The sequence below is a fragment of the Symphalangus syndactylus genome, chromosome 9 (assembly GCF_028878055.3).
Source record: "Symphalangus syndactylus isolate Jambi chromosome 9, NHGRI_mSymSyn1-v2.1_pri, whole genome shotgun sequence".
Lineage (NCBI taxonomy): Eukaryota > Metazoa > Chordata > Mammalia > Primates > Hylobatidae > Symphalangus > Symphalangus syndactylus.
Window position 1 is genome coordinate 100,728,617 of NC_072431.2, and position 21,642 is coordinate 100,750,258.

General features: G+C 37.0%; 1 pseudogene; it reads right to left on the reverse strand.

Annotated features, from left to right (window-relative positions):
* The window catches only part of LOC129490744 (probable C-mannosyltransferase DPY19L2), a 53,324-nt pseudogene that overhangs the window by 21,019 nt on the left and 10,663 nt on the right, over window positions 1-21,642 (reverse strand).

The following is a 21,642-nucleotide window of genomic DNA, read 5'->3' on the forward strand; positions in this document are numbered from 1 at the left end:
GCCCACTTTTTGATGGGGTTGTTTGTTTTTTTCTGGTAAATTTGTTTGAGTTCATTGTAGATTCTGGATATTAGCCCTTTGTCAGATGAGTAGGTGGCAAAAATTTTGTCCCATTCTGTAGGTTGCCTGTTCACCCTGATGGTAGTTTCTTTTGCTGTGCAGAAGCTCTTTAGTTTAATTAGATCCCATTTGTCAATTTTGGCTTTTGTTGCCATTGCTTTTGGTGTTTTAGACATGAAGTCCTTGCCCATGCCTATGTCCTGAATGGTATTGCCTAGGTTTTCTTCTAGGGTGTAAAAACCCATCTTAGTGGCATTGCCTTACTGAGATTTTTACCTATATTTTAGTGGATGGGTTATTAGGAAAACGATAGAAGCATGTTTCTCATCATCTTGAGATTTAGGGAGCTAGATGAAGAATCTTATAATTTAAAAAGTTAGACTTGACTGTACTTCACATTTACTTAATTTTTTAGTATCTGTTACAGCATTATTGTGTTTATTCAGTTACACGTTGTGTAAATGGTTATATACAAATAACTCCATCTGAAAATTGATAAAAGAATTATTTCAGAATTAATGAAAAGTTCATATTGTTTTTTGTAAAACTGTTGTTTTAATTGTTGTTTATATTATTAATGTCTCCTAATAAGAAAATATGGTACTAATAAGATTCAAAATTATTCTCTTGTGAGCTGTCATGTAATTTATAGAAAATGAAAAACAGTCCCCCCCTTTTATTTTTAACACTTAAGAGTCTAGCAAGTGGAATTGTTAGTAGTTCCCTCGTAATGAATTGCCATATTGAACTAGGAAGTTTTCTGTGTTGGTTTTATGTTTTGCTGTCTTTTGGACATCTATTTTGGCTATATACACTCTTATTCTCTCTAGAGAACTGGAAGAAAAATGCCTAATCCAGATATTTCAGTGTATAGAAATTTCCTAGAATTGAGTTGCCGGACATCAGAATATGATTATATAGGAGTTTTTAGGTGAAGTAAATCTTGTCCTTGTTACTCTTTTCAGACTGAGGAGTGTTAAAGTGAACAGACGCTTTCTTGACTACTGCTAGTGTTGTCCATCACCTTTGTTTTAAAACAGGTCTTAAGCGTATTTCCTAATATTTAAAAATCTTGATGGTATCTTAGGGTTTGTTTGGCTTTAATTTACAAATACTTTTTTTTCCACTATCAAGTAGCTATTGTTCGTAAGAGCATAATATGAGTGGTAAAATAGCCTTTAATGATGCAGCAAGGATGGGGTAGATGAATTGGGCTATAGAAATATACCAACACATGGAGATTATTTCCAGAGAAATCGTGTGGACTTCTATAATGTATCCTTCAGTCCGGAAGTGAAAATGTAAAATGACTTAATCTAAGACAGCCAGTGGTGTTGGGTTGCTTTTGGCCTCCTGATTTTCTTGAGCTTTTTTGGGTGTGGCTTGCTCATGAGTATTTCAGTAGTCTGATTGTGATTCAGGTGCCTTGTTACTTGTGAAACATGTTTTCTTATATTGAAGGAGTGTGGGTTATCTCTTAAAACTGAATATGTTGAATAAGACCTGTATTTCTAGGAAGATTTGTCTTAATTTTTAAGGCAGATGTGAAGTTTTATGGTGTTATCTTCATCAATTAACCATTATGGAATCTGTCTCAGTTATCACTTCTTACCAATATCAAGTGCCAAAATGTTTGAATTTGGGATACTGTAATTAATCTACTTCCTATTCCTGAATGTTATTTTGTGCCATTGAAGGCTTTTACGGGGAGTGGCAGAAGAGGAATGTTTGCCTCTAAGAAAAATGAGCCTTCTAACCACAACCCCTGCCACTCCTGAAGTAATAAGAATTTTGGTGGTTATTGTTTCTCACTTGTAATTTCATACCTTCGTGTTATATGTTTTGCTATGTGTAAGTGTGGCCTGTGTCATGGAAGTTTCTGCTTTGGGAATTTTTTGGAACTATTCTTGACTGCAAGGTGGGGAGGATTGGTGAGTTGCACAGGGCATCACCTGATCTGAGAGCAGTGTGACCTAAGAACCTGGTATTTTGATGCTTTGCTGGCTGGTGCAGTGCCCAAGGGAGTAAGAGCCCTGTTGTTGTAAGGTAGTGTCTTACTCCCTCAGGCACATCTCCAGCAAGTCTCTTGCTCTCCTCCAATTTGATTGCTTTGCCTGGTGACCAGTAAGTAAGTTCTTCTGGTTGCCAAATATCATTAATTAGATATCAGCTTTTAAACTATTTATTATTATTTGGGTTTGTAAGGAGAATTGCCCTAATATTAAACTTATTACATGTAGTAAGTATTATGTCAATTGGGTATATTGGCAAATGTGTTAAAAGAGAGTGTAGGAACTGCTTTATGTAGCAAATTACTTCCTAAGTTTTACCTTATGTAAATATTCTTAAGAACTATTGTCTATTTGAAATGTTAGTCTGTGTTTTAATTTTGCGCATACATGACATTTGTTTAGAAATTGGACAAAACATAGGCCTTTTTGTGAACAAAGGGTTCAGAAATACCTTAGGTTCTGATTTTATTCATTTTCTTTTTTTAATTTTATTCATTTTCTAAGCTGCTTATTCACAAATGACTACAAATTTAGTGGTTCTAAGCAACACATTTATTACCTCGCAACTTCTATGGGTCAAGAGGCTGGGTACAACTTAGCTGTGTCCTCTGTAAGACTGCAGTCAAAGTGTAGGCCAGGGTGGGGTTGTTATCTGGAGACTCAACTGGGTAGAGGTCTGCCCCCAGACTTCCTTGGGTTATTGGCTGAATTCATTTCCTTATGTCTGTTCGGTTCAGAGCAGCTTGATTCTTCAAAGTCAGCAAAGGAAGACAGTCTATCAAAGGTGAACTGGTGCTATGTTCTTACATAATCGTCTACATGTAATCACATACTACTCATTGCCTTTGCTGTATTTCATTGATTAGAAGCAAGTCATAGGTCCAGTTCATGTTCAAGGGAAGGGAATTATACAAAGGTTTAAACACCAGAAAGTGTAGGAATCAAGAATAGTCACATCAGTTCTGTCTGCCACATGGATTATAGACTTAGATTGACAGCTGAACATGTAACTTTTTTTTAAAACTCAGTTTTTATTTACTTTTAAAAAGTTGTACTAATGCATATGGTAAGTATAGTATTTATAAACATGAATTGAGCCCCTTTTAGGGGCTGGGCATTGTAGATATTCAGGGTTCAAATGTGGGGCTTCTTTATGCACTGCTCAACTCTCCATTGAATTTGAGATATGGATATATGTGATTATTATACAGTGCAACAAATTCAGTGATAGAACTGTTAACAAAATGCTTAGTGAAGTGTCTTTGTCTAGGCTAGTCAAAAAATGCTTCACAGAGGAGGATACATTTGAACTGTATTTTGAAGGATTTAGAAGTTTTATGGAGAGAGGGCACTATAGACTAAAGAAAAATCCACAAAAGCTTGGGTTTTGATAGGGCATACTGAAAAGTTAAATATGTCTGGATTGTAGGGTGCATAGAGGAATGATGAGAACCTGAAGCTAGAAAAATCGAAAGTGGAGTCAGTTGAAGGATTTTATAGTGCTGTAGGTTTGTTGTATCTAATGAAGTTTGAAAGCAGGGGGAGTATCATGATTAGGCCATTGGGCACAATTAACGCTCGTAGTTTACATGGATGGCGACCTTCTCTAGTGGTTCAGACTCCAGGCTGTATGCAGCAACCCTGATCAGGATTCAGTTCTTAAGGAGGAGAGTGTGATAGCAGGAGAATAAGTTAGGATTCTTTTAAAATATAACTGATAGAAGATGCCTACGTTGAAAATATGGCATTGGTGAGAGAGAAGAAAAGTTAGATTTGATTGAGGTTTCTAAGGTAGAACTGATAGAATTGAGAACCTGGGTACATAATGATGTCTTTAACCAGTATTAAAGCTGAAAAGAACAAGTTTTAGGAAATGATAATGAGTTCCTTTTAGGCCTGTTAAATTTGAGTGGCTATAGGATTTCCATCTGGATAGAAGTATCCTTTAAGTGGTTGAAAACATGAGTCTCTAATTCAGGATATTACAAAAAACTGAGAAATCAATTTGCAGGTTATAAATGATTCCCGAAAGTGGATAAGATTACTAAAGGATGAATATAGATTGACGAAAGACAAGGATGGGATCCAGAGGAGCAAGTATTTTAAGAGACAGGCAGAGGAAGAGGCCAGCAGTTAGAATTCAACCAGAGGGAAAAGAAGTTTTTTAAAACCTTTTTTTTAAATTATAAAAATAATACCTCTTCACTAGAGAAAAACTAACATACAGAAAAGCGGTGGCTCACGCCTGTAATCCAGCACTTTGGGAGGCCGAGGCGGGCAGATCACGAGGTCAGGAGATCTAGACCATCCTGGCTAACACGGTGAGACCCCATCTCTACTAAAAATACAAAAAAGTAGCCAGGCGTGGTGATGGGCGCCTGCAGTCCCAGCTACTCGGGAGGCTGAGGCAGGAGAATGGCGTGAACCTGGGAGGCGAAGCTTGCAGTGAGCCGAGATCACACCACTGCACTCCGGCCTGACAGACAGAGTGAGACTCTGTCTCAAAAAAAAAAAAAAAAAAATTCGCAAATCGCTTGTAATCTTACCACTAGAAATAACCAGAAAAAAGTGTTAATGTCTTTTATTTATGTATTTGTTTTAGACACAAAATTTGGAACATTCATTTTTATATTGTTTTGATTTTAACCTTTCTGATGTTCTAATACAAAGTTTTAAAGCTACACATTTTCCTCCAAGAATTCCTTTACCTGAATCCCACTGATTTTGAAGTGTTCTTGTTAACATTCAGTGAAAAATGTATTTTAATTTCCCATATGATTTCTTCTTGATCCATGGGTTACATATTCTTTGATAAGGTGCCCTTTCCATTTCCACCAGTTTCTAACATCACATTAAAATTTTTTGTAACATGATTTTAAATTATTACCCAGTATTCCAAAAATCACTCAAATATTTAATGAGGACCCACTCTTCCGGACACTATTCTGGGGGTACAGCAGTGAAGAAATAAGATAAAAATCCCTGCTTTTAGGGGCCTTATTATTCTATTTGGGAGAGATAGTAAACAAGTAAAATACATAATATGTTAGGGCATTGAGTGTAATGGAAAAAAATGGAGTACAAAAACTGATAGAGATTATGGGGTGGACACCTATCTATAGTTGCTATTTTAAATCGGGTTTTAAGGATGACCTCACTGACAAGGTGACAATTCAAGCAGAAAGTGAAGGAGCAAGCCATGAGGATCTCTGGGGGAAAAACATATTCAGGCACAGGGAGCAGTAACTGTAAAGGCCCTGAGGCATGAGTGTACCTGATACGTAGGTTTACTATAGCTGGAGTGCAGAGGGCTGTAGAAGATGAGAGCATAATGGGGTGGCATGAGGTTGGGACAGAATCATAAACTGCCTCATAACCACTGACCTGTGGTTTCTGGCTTTTGTTTTAAAGAGGGATGGGGAGACACTGGAGTATTTTTGTGCAGAGGATTGACATAATCTGACTTGGGTTTTAAAGGATTACTCTGGCTATTGTGTGAGGTGGCAAGAGTCAGCAAGGAGGCAGAAATCCAGATGAAAGATAACAGTGGCTTGGACTAGGGTGGCAGTGCTGGAGGTGCTAAGCGGTGGCCAGATTCTGGATATCCCGTGTTTTGAAGATAGAGCCACCTGGATTAGATGTGGAGGTATGAGAGAAAATGAAGAGTCTAGGATTTATTTGGTTGTTCCTTACGGTTGAGCATTTAGTTTGTTTGCAGTTTGTTACAGTTATAATAAAATACTGTTGCTGTGAACACCCTGGTAAGCAAATTTTTACAGTGTTTTTTTCTTTTTGGATGGAGTCTCGCTCTGTCGCCCAGGCTAGAGTGCAGTAGTGCGATCTTGACTCACTGCAACCTCTGCCTCCCAGGTTCAAGCGATTCTTGTGCCCTAGCCTCCCAAGTAGCTGTGATTACAGGTGTGCACCACCATGTCTGGCTAATTTTTGTATTTTTAGTAGAGACTGGGTTTCGCCATTTTGGCCAGGGTAGTCTCGAACTCTTGGCCTCAAGTGATTTGCCCACCTCAGCCTCCCAAAGTGCTGGGATTACAGGTGTGAGTGCCCTACCAGTTCTTAGAAATTTATCAGTGACATGGGATTGCCAGAAACAAAGATATGCTTTTGTTCAAGGCATTTGATCTTTATTGCCAAATTGCTCATTAGAAATGAAAACAGCTTCTAGCAAGGTGTAGTCTTTAGGACTATGTAAAATTTTTTAACCAATAAAAACTTGTGAGGTTTTTGATATTTATAAGTGCAGCTTGGTAGATATATTTCGAGTAATATCACCTGTCAGGGTCATTATTTCATTCAGGGCTCTTTTTTTTTTTTTTTTTTTAGCAACGAAAAGATTTAGTGCGTCAGAAAATTATAGGTGTATTCAGTCATTTGAATTTCATAGGTTCTGACCATGTGGAATATCCTAATTTTTGCTTGAATTGCGATTAGTGTGTAATAGTTCTTTAATTTACCTATTTATATATGAGCTGAGGAAAAAAAAAAGAACAAAGAAGCCATATATACATAATGGGTTATTTATTATGTGTAGTATGTTTCAGAGAGCCAGTGCTCAGTTGAACAATACATTTTGCTATTTTTGTTGGTTTTTAATTTTTTTCTACTGTTACCTCTATTCTGTTCTTCCTCATTTTGTAAAGTTAATTTTGTTCTTTATCCTAGCTTCTTAGTTCTTTTATTTTTTATTTATAATTTTTTAATGATAAAAGTGTTTAAGGCTGTGTTTACTTCTCATTACATGTAGTCACTTCCCATAGCTTTGGATACTTACCATTTTCATTATCATTGAGTACACATTTTTTTTCTTTTAAAAGTCAGTTCTATCGAGGAATAATCATGTTAACTGCATTTTGATATTTTCTTTTACTTGGAAGTTATTTTAAAGCGTGGCTTTATTGTGGTTATCCTTACTACTACCCTATTGTTACTTCTAGTGTTAATTAAGAAATATTGCACCGTGGCTGGGCACTGTGGCTCACGACTGTAATCCCAGCACTTTGCGAGGCCGAGGTGGGTGGATCATCTGAGGTCAGGAGTTCGAGGCCAGCCTGGCCAACATGGTGAAACTCCATCTCTACTAAAAATACAAAAATCAGCCAGGCATGGTGGCAGGTGCCTGTAATCCCAGCTTATTAGTGGGTGCTGAGACAGGAGAATTGCTTGAACCTGGGAGGCGGAGGTTGCAGTGAGCTGAGATCGCACCACTGTACTCCAGCCTGGGTTACAGAGCAAGAGCCCATCTCAAAAAATATAAAAGTATTGCACCATGGTCAGAGAATCTTAAGTCTTTCAGTTGTAAAGGGTAGAAGCATAACTCAAAATAGCATTAGGTGGAAAAACTGTATATTGTTTCAAATTATTGAAAAGGATCCTAGGGTAACTTAGAGAATTGAAGGAACAAATGCAGGAACCAAGGCCCCTGGAGCTGAAATTTAGAGAGAGAGGGAGGGAGGGAGAGAGAGTGTGTGTGTGTCTTTGTGTCTGTGTGTGTCTGGGATTGCACGTGTCAGCCACTGCCCCCAGGCAGTATGGGCCTTCTTTAAGCTGGGGCCTTGAGACTGTCTGTACTTGCAACTACATGTGATCTTTCAGGCCTGAAGGGAGTACCTTTCTCTACCTCCAGCAGAAAGGACTCAGATTAGCTCAGTTTGAGTTCTTTGTCTGTCTGTAAATTACAAAAGCAGAGCTGGGATGTACTTTATTTCCAGGCTGTATTCTGTTATTGTGGGGAAGAGTTTAAGTCTTCAAGTCATATTTCTTGGGCTGACCTTAAGCAAGTTTCTTAGTTCCTCTGTACCCCCATTTTCTCATCTCTAGAATCAGGCCAGGCGCATTGGCCTGCACCTGTAACCCCAGCACCCTGGGAGGCCGAGGGGGGCAATCGCTTGAGCTCAGAAATTTGAGGCCAGCCTGGGCAAAAATACAAAAATTAGCCAGGTGTGGTGGTGCATGCCTGTAGTCCCAGCTACTCCAGAGGCTGAAGCAGGAGGATCGCTTGAACCCAGGAGGCTGAGGTTGCAGTGAGCCAGGATTGCATCACTGCACTCCAGCCTGGGCGACGGAATGAGACTCTGTCTCAAAACAAGACAAAAACCTGCTTTTGTAGTATTGTGAGGGTTAAAATAGTCCACATACTTCATACCTTTATACTTTTAACTATTGAACGAACCTCTTCAGTGAATGAAAAAATTAAAACATCCAAGATTTATGCCCCACTTCCAGTCTCACCCTCCTCAGAATGACCATGTGCTTTACTCTGATACCATATTCCTTTCTCTTCCCAACTGCTCAGACTTTGCAAAAACAATCCAGTTTTCATTATTTTTATAATGTGTCTTCCTTATATTTACAGAATTCTCCCCTGAACATTTGAATTTTTTTCAGCACATTTACTATGCCAAACACATGGTAAAAACTTTGTAAATATTGAATGTTTCCCAAAATGTATTTGATAACTACATTATTATGTTTTAAGATAAGATTATTATCAGAATTATTGCCGTGTTTAAATTATCTATAAAAATGTATTGCTCTAGAAAGAAGTGGTAGGCTGTGTTTTTATTTGTATAATGTAAATATAGGTAAATTAATTTTTGAACCAAATAGCTATAATGTAGATTATACAAATGGAGGCAGTTATAAAATTGCCTTAGAAGTAAAATTATACTGTGCTTATAGCTCTTTTATAACCATTTGAATGTGTTACAAAGTGTTATCAATGTGAGTGTGTTTTGTGGGTGGTTGGAGATGGTTGGAAGGATGGTTGATAAGGTAGGTCAGTATTTTCATTAAGTGTGTGCTGCTGCTTCAGGGCAGAGGCTGAAAAACTTAGATTTTTTTTTAGTTACATGATTTACTACATTGCAGGCAACCTGGATGACATGGCATTTACTAAAGCAATTCACTGCTTTGCTGGTGCTTCAGCACCCTTCAGTCTGAGAGCCCTGAAGTCCTGATTTGTAATTCTCTAGATTTCCTGTCTATCGTAGCAGTTCTTCAAAAACAGTGTATGTGGTCACCTTGAAATGTCAGTTCCTTAATAACTCCTTTTGTCCACTCTTCCTTCACCTTACCATACACAGAGTTCTTCGGAGGATTGCCATTAGTTTCTTTAAAACAGAATAACTAAAATTAAGAATATTTAATATTATTTGCCACTTTAAGTGTCTTTATAAATATTTAACTAATACAGTTACTTTCATACAGTAATTTATGTGTTAGGAAAGTTACTTCATAAGCACTATCTCTTTTGAGCCTATGTCATAAGAAGTCGGTGGTAGAGTAGATAATTTCTTTAGCTATTATCTGGAGATGAGACTCAGAAGTTAAATCAACCACTTGTAGTATTTTAAGTGTGAGTTATTCTGTATTTTAGTTGTGAAGGGTACAGAATTGAATTAGCTTTTAATAATTCAGAGTCCTTTTCAAACTTGGCTACTTTTCTTTTCCTGTACAATTTTGTATTTTCTCTTTTGTCTTTTAAAAATTTGTTAGTTAAAAAAAATTGTTTAGTTTTACAATCCTCCCTCATTTGTATAAATCTCCTCTCAGATTATTCATATAATGAGTGTTGCCTGAATTTCATTTTCTTGTTAAAGCCTCTTCTGGGACCCTTTGACCTACCCTGTTCTGAATTGATTATCCTATGAGATCCCTCTTTGTTCATCCTCATCTTGGAAATTGCATTTGCCTGCCTCTCTCTTATGTTCAGTTTCCTGGTTCCTTGAATTTATGTGTCTTCTTTCTTGATGTTCTCCATTGTTTTTAGTTGATATAATCTCGTAGTTCCTACTGAGAAAGAATATGTGTAAGGTAAAAATTTTTTGAGGCTTCCATTCCTGAAAATATTTTATTTCTGCCCTCATTTTGATTAGTACTTCGACTTGATATAGAATTCTAGGTTGAAGTTATTTTCCCTGAGAATTTAAAATGTGTTGCCTTGTTGCCTTCTGGCGTCTAGTGTTGCTGTTGAGCACGTAGATGTCATTATGGTTTTTGATCCTTTGTATGAAAATTTCATTATTACGTGCCTTGGGAGGGAACTGTTTTCATTCATTGTGCAACATATTTGGTAGGCTCTTTGAGTCAGCTACTTTCTGTTATTTTTTTTTTGCCATTTTTTTCTTTGATGATTTAGATGTTGTACACCTAGAGTAATCTTTTGCTTTTTCTTTTTTGTCTTCTATTTTTTTATGTATTTGCTTTGTGTTCTTTTTTTCTTTTGAGGGATTTATTTATTTATTTAAAGACAAGGTCTCGAGGCTCTGTCACCTAGGTTGGAGTGTAGTCATGTGATCCTAGCTTACTGCAGCCTTGAACTCCTGGGCTCAAGTGATCCTCCTGCCTCAGCCTCTTGAGTAGTTGGGACTACAGGTGCATGCCACCATGCTCAGATAGGGACATTTAAAAATGTGATCTTATAACTCTTTTGTCAGCTTTTATTTGTTTCTGTAATTTTAATTTTTAACTTAATTTTTAATGTTTTTAAAATTTCTGAGTGTTTTTTTTCATATATTCCATTTTTGTTTTGTGGGTACAATATCTTTTTCTAAGAATATTACTGATATATATTTACATGTGCATCTGTTTGTGTATATGTGTATTTACGTATGTGTATGTATGTATATATATGTATGCGTATGCTTTGTTCCCTTTCCTCATTACTCAGTTTCTTCCCACTTGCTTTTTCTGTTTGTTTGGCTTCATTCTTTTGTTAGGTATTTTCTTTAAATGTTTGGTGATCTTTGGCTAACTCCTGATACTTTTAAAGTAGGGGGCACTAAAAAGCAAATTGGAAGCTCTCTGTGCATATAGTGTCCTCTATCTGGGCCATTTTCTTAGGAATATTACTGTCTTTTTTCTTGGGCTGGTCATATTTTCCAGAAATGACTTTTCTTGCCTGGAAGACACAATCGTTTATGCTAGTGATCTAGGAGCAGAGTGAGAAGAAGATTGAGAGTCTTAATACTCAAAATGATACTTTCATTTAATCTCCATATTTAGTATCAATACAGGACCTCTGCCTTCAGCTGTTGCTGTTGTCTGCAAGTGTAGAAACTTTTCCCTCTCCAAATAACAAACTTCTAGTATAGTGCCAGGGTTGGGGTTGCTTAGCTGCTGCAAGTCAGGGAGGACAACTGGGAGATCTCACAGCTCCTTACACAGACTGGCGATGAATCTTTCTCTTTTAGGCCTGCCTTCACCCCTGCTTCCAGAGATATCTTGTGCTTGCCAATTCTTGTGCTTGCTGTAAATCAGTTTGCTTCTCTGCTTTCCTAGTTCTGCAGTGAAAATTATTACTCATTAATTTTCTTTCCAGAGTCTAAAGGTACTGCTTTTTATTTCATCTTCTTGATTTTTTTATAGGCGCATTCCCTTTAAAAATTACATTTTTATCATTTTAGTAGGATGTTTGGACTAAGCAGAAACTAATGAATGTGTACAACTAGTTATCTTTACTTAGAAGTTTTCTTTTTTTAATTGCAGAAGAAATAAGAATTCACTCCTATAAAACTTTAGATGATGCAGCTGGGCATGGTGGCTCACGCCTATAATCCCAGCACTTTGGGAGGCTGAGGCGAGTGGATCACCTCAGGTCAGGAGTTTGAGACCAGCTGGACTAACATGGTGAAACCCTGTCTCTACAAAAATTAGCCGAGCATAGTAATGCATGCCTGTAATTCCAGCGACTCGGGAGGCTGAGGCAGGAGAATTGCTTGAACCCGGAAGGCGGAGGTTGCAGTGAGCTGAAATCGCACCATGGCACTCCAGCCTGGGCAACAAGCGGGAAACTATGTCTCAAAAAAAAAAAAAAAAATTCAGATGATGCAAAAAAAGTGAAAGTAACTTTCAGTCCTCTGGTATGAACATGTTCAACTAGTCCTCTAATGAATCTAATGGTTTTCAAACTTTTTTTTCTTTTTTTCTTTTTTTTTTGAGACGGAGTCTCACTCTGTTGCCCAGGCTAGAGTGCAGTGGCACCATCTCAGCTCACTGCAACCTGTCTCCTGGGTTCAAGCAATTCTCCTGTCTCAGCCCCCCAAGTGGCTGAGATTACAGGTTTGTACCACCATGCCCGGCTAATTTTTGTATTTTTAGTAGAGACAGGGTTTCACCATGTTGGCCAGGCTGGTCTTGAACTCCTGACCTCAGGTGATCTGCCTGCCTCGGCCTCCCAAAGTGCTGGAATAAAGGAACTGTGTATTAACATGTTAACAATTCATAACTGCACTTTTTATGACATTTTGAAAATCTATAGTTACAGAACAATGGGTTTTGTTAAACTGTATCACATTTATACTTGCAGAAATTATTTCATTGTTATTAGTAGGAATTTTATTGGTTCAATAAAATTGGCAAAAGTGAAAAAAAATAGAAATTTATATGTCACAATTCTGGAGTCTAAGAATTCTGGAGTCCAAGAAAGTCCAAGATCAAGGCGCCAGCAGATTTAGTGTCTGGTGAAGGCTGCTCTCCGCTTCTAAGATGGTGCCTTGATGTTGCATCTTCTGAAGGAGAGGAACACTGTGTCCTCACGTGGCAGATAGTAGGAGAGTAAGAGAGCTTTAATCTCACTCATGATGGGGGAGTCCTCATGGCCTAATCACCTCTTACAGGTCCCATTTCTTAATACTATCACATTGGCCATTAAGTTTCAACACCTGAATTTTGGAGGGGACACATTCAAACCATGGCAGTACCCATTGGAATTTCTGGATTGCCAGCCTCTTTAACTCCAAATCTGAGAAAATTAGTCATAAAGAGAGCATATGGAACTCATAACCATGTTGTTCTTTGGGTCTCAAGTCTGTCTTCTCTCTACTTTTCAGAGTCTTCTTATGTTTGATTTGTATATAACTCAAAGGGTTTTCAGTTGTACTTCACGGGAGTAATCAGGAAAAGTACATCCACTCCATCTTCCCAATAGCAAACATTTGTATTACTTAAATATTTATATATTGTATAGGCAAGAGAGAAGGCAGTGCTGTGAGGGAAATGTACGGCACTAAAATGAATATGTTAGAAAAGAGGAAAAAAATCAATAATCTAAGCTTCCAGTTAGGAACCTAGGAAAAAAAGAGCAAAATAAACTGAAAGCCAGTAGAATCAAAGAAATAATAAAGAGTAGAAATCAATGAAATTGAAAATAGAAAAATAATAGAGAAAGCTGTATTAGTCTTTTTTACATTGCTATAAAGAAATACCTGAGGACTAGTAGTTTAGAAAGAAAAGAGGTTTATTTTTGCTCATGGTTCTGCAGACCATACAAGAAGCATGCATGGTACCAGCATCTGCTTCTGGTGAAGACCTTAGGAAGCTTATAATCATGGTGGAAGGCGAAGAGGGAGCAAACAAGAGAGAGAAAGGTTCCAGTGGGGAGGGGGCAGGTCAAGACAGAGGGAGCAAGAGAGACGAGTGAGGTCCCAGATTCTCTTAACAATCAGATCTCACATAAACTTACAGAGGGAGAACTCCCTTATTACTGTGGGGCGGGAACCACGTCACTCATGAAGGTTCCACCCCCATGACCCAAACACCTCCCACTAGATCCCATCTCCAACACTAGAGATCACTTTTCAACATGAGATTTGGAGGGAACAAATATCTAACTATATGAAAAACCAAGGGAAAAAGGGAGATGGTTCTTCAGAAAGGTCAATAAAGTTGACAAACCTCTGACAAAAAGAGAAGACACAAATTATCCATGTCCATATCAGTGAAACAGGGGCTATCACTGCAGACTCTGCATACATCAAAAAGATAATAAGGGAATACTGTAAACAACTCTACACACTTAAATTTGTCAATTTAGGTGGAATATACCAATTCCTTGAAAAACTCAAACTGTTGCTATAAATAAAATCAATATAAAATAGATCATTTAAATATTTCTGTAACTATTAAGAACTTGAATTCAAATGTAGAAATTCTTCAAAAAGAAATTTTAGACCCAGGTATTTTCACTAGAGACTTCTGCTAGAGGTTTAAGAAAGCATTAACATCAATTCTATACAATCTCTTCCGGAAAAGAGAAGAGGAAACACTTCCCACTTCTTTACCTCAAACTAGTATTACCTTGAAACTAAAACCAACAAATTACCAACAGTATCAAAACAAAGTAAACTTCAGACTAATATCCCTTGCAAATATAAACACAAAATTCCCAAACAAAGTTGCAAAAATAGATTTCAATAATATATTAAAATAATTATATACCATGACCAAATGAGGTTTTCTTCAGGGATGCAAGGCTGTTTCAATATTCAAATACCTCATATTACATGTTAACAGGCAAAATAAGAAAAATCACATAATCATATAAATTGGTACAGAAAAAAATTTGAAAGAATTCAATACCCATTCATGGTAAGAACTCTCAGGAAAAAAAAAGAAAAGGGAGATTTTCTCAACTGTGTAAAAATCACATGCAAAGAACTTGTGGCTAACATTATGCTTAATGATTAAATACTGATGCTTTCTCCTAAGGCTGACAACAAGGCATGTATGTTCACATTCACCACTTATTAAACACAGTGCTAAAAGTTTTAGTGCAAAAGGCAAATAATGGAAATAAAAAGCATACAGATTAAAAAGTAAGAAATAAAACTGTCCCTATTTGCACATGCCAGAACTATGTAAAAAATCCCAACAAATCTAAAACAACAACAAAAAGATAACCACAACAAAACTCCTAGAACGAGTGAGTTCAGCAAAGTTGCGTGATAAAAGATAAACATAAAAAAAGTATTTTATGTGCTGATGATGGACACCAAAATTAAAATTATAATTCTATTACATGAAAAACTTAAATGTATATCTAGCAAAATACATATAAGACTCAGATGATCAAAACTATACAATGCTGATGAAAGAAATCAAAGGTGATCTAAATAAATGAAGAGACATACCATGTTCATAAACTAGAAGATTCAGTAAGGATGTCAGTTCTTCCAAAATTGATTTACAAATTTAATGCAAGTATTATCAAAGTCCCAACAAGATTTTTGTAGATATAGCATGTTGTAAAATATATATGAAAAAGAAAAAAAGAACCTAGCCAAACCAATTTTGGAAAAGAATAAAGTAGGAGGAATCAGGCTACTTGATTCTAAGACTTACTACATAGATGCATTAATTAAGACTACTGGCCAGACACAGTGGCTCACACCTGTAATCCCAGCGCTTTGGGAGGCTGATGTGGGCGGATCACTTGACAGGCGATGTTCAAGACCACATTGGCCAACATGGTGAAACCCAATTTCTACTAAAAATAAAAAATTAGCTGGGCATGGTGGCATGTGCCTGTAATCCCAGCTACTCACGTGGCTGAGGCATGAGAATTGTTTGAACCCAGGAGACAGAGGCTGCAGTGTGCTGAGATCATGCCACTGCACTCCAGCCTGGGCAACAGAGTGAGACTCTGTCTAAAAAACAACAACAACAAAAAAAACCTATATGGTATTGGCAGAGGGGTAGATGCATAAATCAGTGGAAGAGAACAGAGAACCCAGAAATAGACCAATACAAAATGTGTTCAACTGACATATTTGGCAAAGGCACAAAAGCAATTCAGTGAAGGAAAGAAAGGAAAGATCCACTTTCAACAAATGGTGCTGGAGTAATGAACATCATATGCAAACAAACAAACAGAATCTTGACTTAAATTTCATTCAAAATGGATCAGTTAGATATAAAACGCAAAACTCTTAACCTTTACAAAAAATGCAGGAGAAAATCTTTATCTTTAGGGCTAGGCAAAGAATCCTTAGACTTGACACCAAAAGCACAATCAATAGGAGAAAAATGGACATTCTGGACTTCATAAAAATTTTAAAATTTTTCTATGCAAAAGACCCTGTTTAAGAGAATGAAAAGGCAAGCTACAGACTGGGAAAATATATTTGCAAGCAATATATATAAAAAGTAATTAGCATCTATAATATATAAAGAACACCCTAAGATCCAAAATTCATAAAACAATTCAAATAGAAATGGAGCAAAATACATAAAGACACGTTTCACATATGGATAGCAAATAAGCACAAAAAGATGTACATCATCATTAGCCAATAGGGAAATGTAAATTAAAACCATAATGATACATCACTACATATGTGTAAGAATGAGTAAAATAAAAAATAGTGACAATACCAAATGCAGGTGAGGATACAGATAAACCTAATTTTGGTTGTGCTTAGGTTGTATCCATTGACTAGTAAGTATGTAGCACAAGGAAATTTGCATAGTTTCATTCATTCAACAAATATGATATTGAATCAACTCCATATTCCAGGAAGTAGGCACCTGGGATACAGCTAGGAAATGCATAATGGGCATGGGAAGACAGTAGAAAACAAGGTCATTTGCTGAGAGTGAAAGCGGGAGAGGAGGTTTGGGATAACTGGAGAGAGAAGATATGAAACAGGCATCAAGGGGTTAGCAAAAGTAGGGCTCAAGGACCATATCAGGATCTGTGGCCTATTTTTGTACTAGTAATGTGAAAAGGACAGTGTTTGTTACCTTTCCCCCAGCAGTTTAAGCTAAGAGAGTTTAAGACATAGGGGAGATAAGGAAGAAGGGGGGTGGGTGGGTTTCATGCTTTTCTCTAAGTGGCTCCTGTTCTCCCAGGCTTTACCATGGAGGATGCTTTCTGAGCACTCTTGCTAATCTTTTGTCAGCACCTTATGAGCTCTGTGTAAAAACGTCTGTAAGTAATTGTAAATTCTCTTACTAAACCATACTAGGCATTTACCGACTGACTGGTGAACAATTTGAGCTGAATTCTTTACCATTGTGTCTAGTGGCATGACCCATGTAATTAAATGCTTGTTTCTGTTCTCCTTGCAGGTGCTTTTTCTTTTTAATTTATTTTGGGTTATTTGATTGTCCTGTGTGACCTCAGCTCCGACTGCTTCAGGAAAAGTTGTAAATTTGAAGACTGGCTTTTGTTGTTGTTGCTGCTGACGTTGCTGGAAGGCCATGAGCAATGTTCTTTTCGGCTTTCCACATCCAAGGGAAAGCTGACCCAACATGATTAAATCCAACTCTCCATTTTCTCTGTGTTTATACTTGGGAATCTGATTATAGCTGGAGAAACACAATTCTGTTGGCTGGTTTTGTTCTCAGTTCAAGACCATTAACCTCAAATGAAGCCCTTGGTGCTGCCCAAGAAACTCACATTATATCCCCAGTCTATTCATTCTCCTAGATAAGAGGTCAGCAAGCTTTTCCTATAAAGAGCCAGACGATAAGTATTTTAGGCTTTGTGAGATAGTCTCTGTCTCATACTCTTTAATATGTTTACATTTACTCCTAGGTTTGCGTATGCATGTTTGGTTTGTTTATTCATTCATGCATTTGTTTGGTATTTATCTTTTTTGATGTTCTCTGAGTTTCTTGGATCTGTGGTGTGGTATCTGTCACTAATTTTGGAAAATTCTCAGTCATTTATTTTTCAAATATTTGTTCTTCCTCATCCTTTCCTCTCCCACTGGGATTCTAATTATGCATATATTAGAATATCTGATATGGTATCACAGCTCTTAGATGCTCTATCGTTTCCTTCCTCCACTTTTTTTTTCCTCTCTGCATTCCTACTGGCCTATCTTCAGACTCACTGATTATTTCTTCTGCTGTGCTGTGTCTGCTGATGAGCCCATCTAAGGCATTTTTTACTTCTTTTTTTTATTTCTAGCATTTCCCTTCGACTCTTATAGTGTCCAACTCTGCTAAAATTATCTATCTGATCTTGCATATCATCTGTCTTTTCCATTTGGGTCTTTAAAATATTAGTCATAGTTACTTAAATCTCCTGTCCAGTTGTTCCAGTATCTGTATCTTCTTTGGGTCTGGCTGATGATTGCTCTGTCTCTTCGGACTGTGCTTTTTCTTACCTTTAGGTATGCCTCATGATTTTTGCTGAAAGACATGTTGTATAAGACAGTAGACATAGAGGTCAGTATTTTTATGCTTGAAAATAAGAACATCTTTCTTACCGTTAGGTCTTTATTGTAGGGATTTGTGTTAATCTAGTTGGGGGGGCTGGTTTTGAAGTTTGTAATTGCTATAGTTACCAAAGCTGGAGTTTGTTGCTGCTATGGACACTAGCGATTTCAGATTCCTCTAGTGGTACCTTGTTTTGAACTTGGTTTTGGGTTTTCCTTTGTGCTGCTCTCTAGAAAGAAAATGCCGTGCAAAACTCACTCAGTCACATTCCACTGTGATTTTTACCAAAGGCTTGTTAATGTAACGGGGGAAGAGTGATAGGTTTTCTGATGTTCCAATTAAGCCTCAATCTTAGGCAGGTACTGTGAATTTGGGACTTGGGGGCTGTACCCTTCATAAGTGTTCCCTTCTCAAGGAATATGATTGTTTTTTAACATTTAGGTTTTTTTTTTTTTCCTGCCTGTTCTCTTTGACCAGCTTCACTGGATACCCACCAGTGTCCTCAGACAATGGGTTTGATACCGTTCTCCCTGCAGATCATGGCTTTCTTTTCCTTAGGAGAGATTTCACAACATGGGTGTGAGCAGAGTCTGAGAAATGATTGCTTTTCCTGTCCCCTAGCCAGCACCATAGGGAAAGCTTGCTCTAAATACTTCCCCAATCTTCCCTGACAGAGCCTGCTCACCTTCGCATTTCATGCCAGCTCACGCTAAGCCTGTAGCAGTTCATTAAAAATTTCTGGCTTAATCTTTATACCAGCTTATATGGCATTCAAAAGCATCTATCTCAGTCAAGCAGTTCCTATTCCAGAATGCTCACTTCCTGTTGCTTTCTGCAGGCACCTGTCCTTCTTGAAATTTAGCGTTGGTTGTCCTCTGACCTCAGTTTTCTGAAGGGTTCAAGAAAAGGTTTTATCTTGGCAGTTTGTCCAGCTTTTTTCCTTGTAGGAATGAGAGTGTCATCATTCCAGCTCTCTTCATCACCAAACTGACACCTGAAGCCTCCGGAAGCTAAATATATAAAGAATTAAGAGTTCTTTATATATTAGGTGTATTAGCCCTTTATCTGTGAGGTATATTACAAATATTTTCTCCTGGCCGGGCATGGTGGCTCACGCCTATAATCCCAGCACTTTGGGAGGCCGAGTCGGGGGGATCACTGGAGGCCAGGAGTTTGAGATCAGCCTGGCTAACATGGTGAAACCCCATTTGTACTAAAAATACAAAAATTAGCCAGGCGTGGTGGCATGCATCTGTAATCCCAGCTATTCGGAGGCTGAGGCTGGAGAATTGCATGAACCCGGGAGGCAGAGGCTACAGGGAGCCGAGATCACGCCACTGCACTTCAACCTGGGCAATGAAGTGAGACTCTGTCTCAAAACAAACAAACAAACAAAAAGAAACCAAACAAATATCTTCTCCCAGTTTGTCAACTATCTTTCAATTTTGTTTATTTCTTTTCTCTTTTAAACTCTGCCCGGTTTTGCCTTTCCCATAGAAACCCCAATAAACGCAGAGGCCTAGGCTTTACCCTCAGTACTGCTTCCGCCTGACCAAACTATCTCTCCTGTGGCTCTGTGTGATGTGACTTGTCCTCTTCTCCAAGGAAGTATTACTCATAAATTCTTCTTTCAGTGGCACTGATCTATCCGTGTCATCACTCAGTCAACCGCATAAATTAAGACCTAGGCACAGAACAACTCTGTTTCTATAAAATTTTAGAAAATGCAAACTAAACCATAAAGATAAAGAGAATATTAGTGGCTTCCTAGGGATGGGATGTGGGCAAAGAGAGACGAAGGAAGGAAGGATTACCAAGGAGCACAGGGAAACTTCGGGATGAGGGATATGCTCATTGTTTTGACTGTGGTGATGGTTTTACAGGTGGGCCAAAACTAATCAAACTTTACACTTCATCTATATGACCATAATATGGTCATACATGATGCTTCATTTAATTGACCATATGTCAATTATACCTCAATAAAGCTGTTTTAAAAACATTTAGGGTATATCTACTGGAAAGTAAAACTGTTTTTAATTACAGATTATATCATCATGTGCATAGAAAAATCCAAAGGATTCTACAAATAAGCTACTAGAACCACTGACTTCATCAAGATGCAGGTACAAAGTTAATATTCAAAATCAACTATATTTCTATACAAAAGCAACAACAATGGAAAAATAAAAAATTTTAAAATAATACCATTTATAACAAAAGAGTACTGAGGAAGACTGTACATTGAAAAATACAAAACATTGCTGAGACAAATTAAAAATAATCAACAAAATGGAGATCTATACCATGATCATAGATTAGAAAATTCAGTATCATAGAGATGTCAGTTCTTCCCAAATACATGTACAAATCCAACATAATCCCAACCAAAATCCCAGCAGGTTTTTTTTTTGAGAAGTTAATAAGCTGACCCTAACATTTAGATAGAAATACAATTTTAAAAAGGAAAAAAAAAGTTGGAGAACTATCTACTTTCAAGATTTATTGTAAAGCTACAGTAATCAAGACAGTGTGGTACTGACATAATTATAGATCAAGAGAATAATAGAGTCCAGAAACAGATTCACACATAATGTGGTCATTCAATTTTCAACGAACATACCAAGACAATTAATTCAATGGGGGAAAAGACAGTTACCACAATGGAGCATTTTTTGGCATTCTGAAAATGTTTTGTAACTCAATTGTGGTGATGGATATATAGCTCCATACATTGGTCAAAACTCAGAGAATGGTACACTCAAAATTGGCATATTTTATTACCTGTAAGTCATACCTCAAAAAAGCTGATTTGGTGACAAAGATTTATCTATGTTGTTGACAGAAGAACAAATCCACATGCTTATTAAACATGGAAATATATTTATCCCCATAAATAATAAGAGAAGAACAAATTAAAACAAAAAAGCATATCACAGCCATCATAAGAGTAAAAATCACAGGGTCTGACAATTCAAAATCTAATAAGGATATGAGAAAATTGTAGACAGCAGTGTGAACTGCTACATTTGCTTCAGACAGCAATTTAACAATATCTGGTAAAGCTGAAAAATCACACACTCTATAACAGCAATTCCACTTCTAGGTATATATCCTAGACAAAATATTGCACATATAAGAAGAAAACCATACAAAAGTGTACATTTTATATTACATTGCTTGTAATCGACAAATTGGAAATAATATATTAAGATGGGGAAATACATAAACTTCAGAATTCATAAAACGGTTAAAATTAATGTATATATACAGAAAGTTCAAAAATACAGTTTTGAAGAAAAAATCCTACAGTGACACATACAGTATGAGATCATTTATGTGGACTTAAAGCACATAATAAATCAATCTGAAAACAGAGATTGGATGGATACACACACCAAATTTTAATAAAGGTATAAGTTGGACTAGAAGCAGAACAAAGGTGATTTTAACTGTATTTATAATAGTTTAATTATTTTAAAATAGCTGATGCAAAAATGACAGATTAGCATTTATTTATTTTAGATGGTTGATCACACATATTTGAATATTATTTTTTAAGTCTGTAGTTTTAAGCATTTCAAAATCTAAAGAATAATTTTTAAAA